The sequence below is a fragment of the Catharus ustulatus genome, chromosome 8, assembly GCF_009819885.2.
Source record: "Catharus ustulatus isolate bCatUst1 chromosome 8, bCatUst1.pri.v2, whole genome shotgun sequence".
Taxonomy (NCBI): Eukaryota; Metazoa; Chordata; class Aves; order Passeriformes; family Turdidae; genus Catharus; species Catharus ustulatus.
Window position 1 is genome coordinate 16,699,227 of NC_046228.1, and position 8,924 is coordinate 16,708,150.

At 45.5% G+C, this 8,924-nt stretch overlaps 1 protein-coding gene across 1 annotated transcript in view; it reads right to left on the minus strand.

Annotated features, from left to right (window-relative positions):
* Window positions 1-4,345, minus strand: part of PCGF5 (polycomb group ring finger 5) — a 67,811-nt gene extending 63,466 nt beyond the window's left edge. The window contains exon 1 of the mRNA XM_033065762.1: window positions 4,260-4,345. The gene's annotated coding sequence lies outside the window, so the exon portion shown is untranslated. The remainder of the gene's footprint in view (window positions 1-4,259) is intronic.
* Window positions 4,346-8,924: the final 4,579 nt, after the last annotated feature.

Consider the following 8,924-nt stretch of genomic DNA (forward strand, 5'->3'; position numbering starts at 1 on the left):
CTGCAACAACAGGTGAGCAAAACAAGTGTGTAGGGTGGAGTTTGAAAGATGGGAATGACAAATTGGATGTGAGCAATTTTACAGCAATTACGAACTAGGACTCTCCCTGCTGGTATCAGATTGTACTCACAGATTCAGCTGACAGAATACAATTCTGTAACACTGCCATCAATATCACTCATGTAATGAGGATCATAGCCATGAATCAGGAAAATATCACTGTTCACCATTTAGGTCTCACTGCTATTCTTTACTACATCTCCACTGGTATGTTGTCTGTGGGAAGGGTCCTTTATAAGAATTACTGTGAACACAAAGTGGTTTTCCTCCTTATGGAAGAACTGGTACCAAAGCTGAGCAAAAGGGTCACCTGTTTGCAGTGTGGATACCTGTTCCTCATTGCTCCATCTCCATGTGTGCCCTCTGAAACAATGAGGACCAACTCAACTGCCAGTGAAGACTCAGTGTGGGAAGGCACTTCTTGAACCATTACAGACTGCAGCTTGAAGCTCTCTGTGATGCACCAGTCAGTAACAGGAGTATCTCAAAGAAGTGAAGATCCTCCCAATAACTGCTATTCTCATCTTTAACCTCTTCTAAGAAAATAAGTTTTCTTCTCTTTTCCTGGTCAGATCTTTTATGAAAATAGGAGTATTATAGCAAATTAGCGGACTACTTTCTTAATTCCTTTCAAATCTCAAAACATACATAAGCCAATGGCAAACAAAATTATTCCATTACAGGAAAGAAATAACTAGTGCACAGTAGTAAGTAAATTTGGTCAGTTGTTAGGAAAGCTACTGACATATGCATGAATTTCACTATTAATAATTGAACAAATTATTTCAGCTTTAGGTAACCCGTCAAAATTATTTGTTTCACAGGTAAGAACAAATAGTGACAGCTATTGAGACCATAGCGCTCAAGTAACACCACATATCTTTCATTCCAGAAGTGGCCCACACTTGACAGTGAACAATTTTTGTTTTATAAGCAGTAATCAAGGACAGCAACACTTGTATTTCCCATGGACACACATTGAGACAGACACTGCCTTGTCACAGCCCAGTGGAACTGGCTGCCACTGCTACACCTGCTCTGCTCATGATGAGCTTCAGTCTCAAAGCCTGTCAAGCTGTTACTTTTCACAGCACCTACACCTACTGGAAAAATTTAAAGGCAAAAACACAATAATCAGGAAAATAAGCTTCATTGTAAGAAATACCTAAGGCACTACCCACCACCACTCAAAACAGCCACAACACTGATATAGAATCAACTTTGTTTCTTAATCGTTCAAATATTGAGTCTAATAATAGAGATAAAACTTTTTTCCCAGACAACTACAGCAAATGTGTTTTAACTGAGGATTTGGGGAACAAACAACCCCAAGCTAAGGTGTACGTAGTACAAAGTTTTCAACAGTTGAAGAAAGGACTCCTCTTTTCACCACCAGCAGTATGTCTTTCTACAGGAAAAGGTCCGAACTTTGCTTGGGACTCTAGCACATATCTAAAAAGGGTCTTTACAGCCAGAACTGCAAAAAGAAACTAATCTTTTGTTTGATTAATTTTTTTTCCTCACTGGGATGTTCTAATTTAGATAGCTAGAGAACATATGAAGATGCTGTTGGCACCAGTCTTCCAAAGCACATAAAGATTATAACTTGACTTTTTTTTTTAATAAAAGGCAGTGTAAATGTTGATATATATATATACATCAGTAGTTCATGCAAAGAACAATTCCTATGCGTCCCCTACATGGCAAAAATCAAGATACAAAGTTCAGACACTTCACTTTTATCTGCATTGCTTTTCTCTAGGCAATGCAGATAAATTTCACCGCATTAACTTTTCTAAGTTCTTCTGTGCATCCCACAGTAATTTGCTTATCAGTCCTAAAAACGGAGCTGCACAGGAGCAACTCTAAACCAATACATTTTATCTCACTTTATTTTGCATATTCTGCAGGCTTAGAAGTGAAACTTAGAATTTTTCATTTCCACTCTAAATCCTAGAGTGTTCACGGAGCAAGGAAAGCAAGCTAGAGCAGAGAGGTAAGTCCACTTTCAGTATTACTTCCTTTACTGCTTTCAGCTGAGGTCTGAGCCACACACTGTAATTTTTTTATCTTCTTTTTAAGGAAATTCAATAAATAAGGATGAATGCTATTTGATTGTTGAATGAAATTCACAAATAAATCAGTATTTCCCTTTTTTGTTAATTTGACAACCTAAGAGATTCTCTATTACAGTGCTTTCACTGTCATGCGCAGTCTTTATTTGGTTAACTTCAGAATTTCTGATAGGGAGATGTTAAAAGCCAGGCAATGAACCCTGAAGTCAGACAGTTTTCCCACACTTAGCTGCTCCAACCCTCTAATTAATACTATGAGGGGCCAGTGCACAGTTCCAGACAAACAAAAACAGTGACAAACACCCAAATCAATCCTTTCTGTTCCCATGTGGAGAACGACAAGAGGTACAAAACACAGGCAGTGTGATAAGGGATACCTGATGCCACATAAAACAGAATAGTTTACTAGCAAGATATTCAAAGACCTTCACTTACTTTATACTGCAAAACCACGTGGTTGTATGTGTGAAGCACTACCTGCTAGAAACACTGACTTTGATTCTTCACAGCGGCAGGTAAGCCAAGGAAGAAAAAGTAATCTTGTAAAATTCATAGTTCTGCCTCTGTACAGGAAAAGAAGAATGTGTCCCAAAACCATGGATGGTGAAAACTCCACTTTGGAAGCAAGTTGGAATTGAAAGGACAACTGTATTTAGGATCCAGACTCCATCTCATTTAAAACACCAACAGGCAAAACAACCAGGAACAGAAGTCCATCTAGGTACAACTCCAACACATTTATGAAATCAGCTGGCTTAACTTTCAAAAACACATATTCATGGGGTTTTTTACTTCAACAGAGACTATTTCTGCTTAACAAAACCCAGATTAAAAGCATCGAGGATCTGTCTCTGGTTTCAGGGTATGGACATAGTGTGATGCTACTTTTTAGGTATAACTGTTTCAATTTTATTACTTCAAATTAACACACTTTGAACAAAGTTACTTAATTCTTACCATTTGCATCTCTCTTCTGACTTTGGCTAAAATAATGGGTAACAAGTTGCTAACTGAAAGAGGTTACCATTTAACCACTGAGCCAGAAAAACTGCAATTGAATGGTGCAAAACTTTCACAGTTCACAAACCAGCCGCAGGAAACCCGCTGGGTTTGTGAGCATTGTCTGTAGGTCTGACATCCCACTGCGTGTCAGACACTGACACCAACCTTTCACTAGCCACGGTACCAACCATGCTCCCTCACAGTGCTGCATGTATGTGAGATGATTCACGTGCTTTTATTTCAGAGAACTGATGATTCATTCAATCGTCTCCACATCATGTTAATGGACTAAATATGCACATAAAGGAAGCAGAAATCAAGTTTTTAAACTTTTTTATGCTCAAATGTTTATTTTTTTTTTCTTTGAGAGAGAATAGAAGCAATCAAACATGGGAGACGAAGCAGGACAGGTTAGGTTTCTGCTCAACGGCAAGGTTTGGGGAACACACCCAACCCACGTGTAAAACGAGCAGCCGTGTTCCAGCGGCGGACGGCGAGGGGAGGAGAGCTCCGGTTCCCTCCCGGCCGCTCCGGGCCGGGGCTGCTCCCTCTGCCCCGGTACCTGGAGCGGGCAAGGCGCGGCGGACGGTGCGTCCCCCTCCGCCACACCGAGGGCTTGTGCCTCTCCTCCTCCGGTGACATCTTACATAATAAGCGGAGCTAATCACGCCGGAAGCGAGCCAAACCGCCGCGGAGCATCAGCGGGGATAACTACCCGCGGCAGGAGATGCTCGGACCCGCTCCTCGCTCGCTGCCCGCCCTGGCGCCTTGCTAGAAAAATCCTCGCCGGGGCGGCAGCGGCTCCCGCAGCAGCCGCCAGACGCGGAGCCCTCGCTCGTCCCCCGCCGCGCTGCGCGCCGTCTCCCCAGGAAGCCGCAAGCGCCGCGAACGGCACCAGCCTCTCCCGAGCGCTCCCAGCCCCGCCGGCTCCAGCCCCGCCGCCCTGCCCGGCCGCCGCCGGCTCCCTCCTCAGCGCAGAATTGGAGGAGAAAGTTACTCGGCGGCGGCCCGGCGTCCGCCGCCGCCGCAGTTCAAGAGCAATGTCACGTTCAACAACTTGTTATGACACATGATCCCCCCTGCACGCATCCGCAGCTCGGCGGCCCCCGGCGGGCCCCTTACCTTCCCCTGCAGAGGCCACGGGCACCCGCGGGCGTGTGCGGGAGTGGGTGCGTGTGGCAGCGCGGGCGGCGCCGGCTGGGCGGGCGGGCGGGGGAGGGGAGGGCGGCGGAGCGGCGGGAACGCGCCTCGCCGGACTTGTCGGCGGGCGGGGGCGGCTGCGGGGCGGCGCGGGGAGCGGCGCGGAGGGGAGCGCGGGGGGCGGAGGAGTTCCCGGGGCTTGTTTACGCATTGCCGCGCGCCCGGTGCAGGCGCTGCACTCTCTGATTGGACACAAACTGGGGCACAGCCCGGCTCGGGCGCTGCCGCCCCGGGGGGCCCCGGCGTCGGTCGGCCGCCGGTGAAGCCCCCGCCGGGCTGCGGGGCTCGGGACCACCGGTGCCCCGCGGGCTCCACCGGCACCGCCGCCCGCCCGCCCTCAGACGCTGCCCGGCCGCCGCCCCCGCGCATGCCCGGCGCGCCGGCGGGCCCGGGGCGCGCATGCGCCCTGCGCGTGCCCGCTGAGGCGGCGGGGCCGGCGCGGAGCCGCTGCCCGCTCGGTGCCAGCGCGGCCGGGGCGCTCCGCGCTGTCCGCCGGCCTCTGGCGGGGCGGGACCGGCGGAGCCGCCCCCACAGGCGCTGGTTATGTAACCGCGGCTGTCTGTGGCGGCCCCGCGCCACCGCCCCTGTCAGCGGTAGCGCCCGGGGAGAAGGGGCTGCCCCTCGGCGCTCCTGGGGCTGCGTTTGCCGAGCACGGAGGGGGATGCGCTGCCTTTGCCCCAGGAACGGGCCCCGCCGAGTAGCGGCGGCGGCCGCTGCACTTTCCCGCCCCTTCCCGGGACAGGTGCGGCCCCATCAAGAGCACACCGCCAGTCAAACCCTTCAGCCCCCGCTCTTAGCGTATCGCATCCCGAAAACTTCAAAAGTTTGGGCAGTGCGCGGGCCCCGCGCGTGGCGGGTCGCTGCGCCTGAGCAGCGGCCGCACAGAAACACCGCGCTGCTCCTCGCTGCAGGCACAAGGGCAGCCCCGCACTGGGGATTTTCGCCTCAGTTTATTTCTGCTGGGGTGGGTGTGACTCATATCTTATCCTTGGTAATTTCCATTGAAAGAAACAGTTTTAAACAAGGAAATAATCAGAGCATAACAATTGTATGACATTACTCATGTACTTATTAATTTTAATTAAGCAGCTCCTTAATGTGTTCATTTTACTCCCACCCCACAGCCAGCAGTGACAATAAATGTAATACCGAAATATAAGCCATGAGAGCCCTTTGCAATAGGAATCCCCACTATGCGCTCTCAGTACACACCACTGGAACTTCCCTGACTCATTTCAGATGAGTAAGCTTCTCAATCAAGTTTTCCTGGCATTTGATGGTAAAGCACTCAACTTCCTCATACTGACGATAGAATCAATAGTCCCCGTAACCTGTTCCGTGTTGCTTCTTGCACAAAGTTTGGGATGAAGGCCCTGGCTAGAGCCATTCTCTTGCAAGCCAGCAGCGTGGCGGGCCAGTCACACAGAGTCAGGACTGCTGATACTAACTTAGAGCCAAGCATTCACCTGCAACTTTCATTCTTAGACGGAAAGTAGGAATGTAGTTTTGAAAGATCAATTGTAACATATCCATGATTCTTTTCAAGTAAAAAAAAAAAATAAAACTAGAGAAGAGTTATCTTGTGTCTGCTTACTTAGAACTTTTCCCCTTTAGTCACTTCATGGGACAAATTACCAGGATATCTGAATTAAAGATGCTTTAACATCATCTGAATCAGGTCACAGCATCACATTTATTTAGACAGCAGTGAACCCTGTCAGTAAGCAGATATTCTGAGGCTTTGCTGGTCAGCCTAGTGTTGATCTTGACTGTCAGGTCAGCTGTTGGTTATAATTGTGTTTTTGATAATGAGCCAGATTTGGTTTTATCAGAGCAATGCATTTAACTCTATAGAGTTTATAGTCAATAGGTCTCACACAATGCAGAGTATTTTTAGAGATTAAAATAAACCTTCACTGAAAAGAAACTAGACTGCCTGTACACTTCAAACTATCATATCAGGCTCACAGAAAACTGAGACCTGGGTCCTATCATTACAAGTCTTGTTGCCTCTTGTAGGATTTTGGTTTTGGTGGTGGGAGGGGCTGTTGGTAAGTAAAACTTGTGACCATAAGTTCTTATTTGTTAAAAAAGAGATTCTGAATCATGAAAGAACAGTTCCAGGGAGAGAGACAGTAGTTCTTTATCTGCAAAGAAAGGTCAGAAAGAGAACAAATTCCTGTACTTGAGCAGTCATTGATGTTACTGGAATAACTGATGCCAACACTAAATTCACAGAAAAAAACCCATACTAGAAGATAAAATTATTCAAGGTATTGTTACAAGGTGGGAATGTAGCTACCAGTGATGGTCTAGGCATGGCAGGACAGAGCTCAGAGCAGATTAACTTTCTTCACTAAGAGAGCAAGGATGGCACATAAAGCCCCCAGTGCAAAACATACTTCAGTACTGACCAGTCTCTCACCAAATGTTCTGAGTCTACCTAAATGATGGATAGAGATTTCCCTGTCCAGGGGTTTCTTCACAGCCAAGAGGGCCATATATTTAAATATAAGTACATACATAAGTAACTGTAAATTTGGATGAAAATTTATCTGCTCACGTGTTTTCTTGGCTCCTAGGAGACCGCAAATAGTGAGAGACTAATAATAGAAGCACAAGAGTTGGCACTACTCATTTTGTGTGTAGCAATGTAAAGGTCTAAAGAGCTAAATCCCTGAAGTGGCTGTGAAAACCTGAACTATAGACTCTGTTTTTATATATTACATGATACTGAATTTATAGTGTAAACAGTTTTTGCAGTTTCACGGTAGATTTTCCATATAGGAAAAAATTGTTTGCCTGGTTCAACACTCACTTCTCTGATTGTCTTTCTTTCACTTCCTCTGATGATTTTATTTCTAGTAGAGTGAGAAGCCATAAACTACTCCCTGAGGCTTTCCTCTTCATCCCAAGCTTTGTATAATGTAGATGCTTCCTTAAGATGATGGCTTTCATAATTGTGATTAGAGAAATGGCCACATCCGAAAGTCCTCTTCTGCTAATGCATCTTTAGAGATCTGGCATGAAAGTTGTACTCAAGTGTAAAATACGTGGTTGAGAAATCTTTTCTAAGACTAAGAAATAAGCAAAGTTAAATTGTTTAATTGGTTTTCATTAGTTGCTACATGTAGGGTTTTGAGTTAACTTGCAATTCATTAGTAGATTTTGCCTGTCAAATAAGCTCAAAAAATTTCCAGTGAAGGGCAATCCACAACCTTTTGGTATATCAGGGATCTTTAGGATCCCTGGTTCTCGATTTCTGACCTAATATACGTAAGTCTCAGTGGGTGCCCTCCCTACCTCCTCAGAAATACCGCCAAGGTACATTTGTCCTTTTCCAAAGACTACATAGAAATTGAAAATTATGGCTTTAAAATGTCTAGCATTAATTATGCAGCTTTCTTATGACTTCTTGCCAGTGAGTGATAAATCCCTCTCTCCCTTTCATCCAGAATTTGACTACTTTAGCAGAGCACTAGGGTACTCTAAAGCTACTTCAATTTGAAAAGAGGGTATCATCACTCCTAACTCCCTATTTAGAACCATGATGCTATTTGAAATACTATTTTACACTATGATTTTTCATTCCATTTATGCTGCTAATTAACTTGCTCTCCAAGCAAGGTTATCAACTGCTTACTGGTCAGCAAAAGGCACCCTTGGATTTTACTGAGCACAGCTTAATGTTGCTATAATTACAGAGTGTCTCATACCAACAGGGAGACCAAATTGTGAATTCTGCTTTTTGGTGGATATTTTCAACTTGAGCATTGTTTTATTTCTATTCTATAAATACTGAAGCACCTTAACATATGAATTATGCAGCAGAAAAGAGGTGCTCTCTTGCCTTTGGACTAGACTGGGGGTTTTCATTCAGTTGCAGAGGGGAAGAGCTGTGAAACACCTGCTCAGCCTGGATTCAGCTCCAGCAGGAGTAAGAATTGCCAGATAACCAGCTAGAATAGCTGCCTATTTACAAAGTCAGTATAGAGCCTAACACATGAAAATCTAAGTTTACTTTCTCCTCGTGACACAAGCTGTTGAGATCCTTGGGTAAAGAGCACATTTAATCATTTACTGGTGCATTATAAATAAGTACATAAAAGACAATATTTTCTGCTTTGGAGCAGAGCTACAGAAGCATCTGGGTTAGACCCTCATAGTAGATTATGAAGTATTTTGGTTATGATATCAGAGAAAGGTGTTTCCCCATTTGACTTTCATCACTTTATGAAATATGAACTAGGGTATAATAACTCTATATAAGAGTAATATATTGCTAAGACTAATATCTTGTAATATATTACAAAATTCATTTCATAGGCAGGGTAAAATACCTGCCAATGACTATGGGCAATCTCCCTCCGACATGGAGGAGGGCACAGAGAGGTGGTCTCATAGGAATGAGCTCTATTTCACATTGGGGAGTTCTGCTCAAAGAGAGTTACCAGAGTAGATTTTAAGACTCACCACTAACACTTTGAGTGGGATGGCAGGGCAAAACTGATACCTGTGCTCAGTAATTACAGCAGCTGTTTCTGAGCAAGTCTCCCTCGTGCCAGTGAGGAAACAATCCCTTACCAG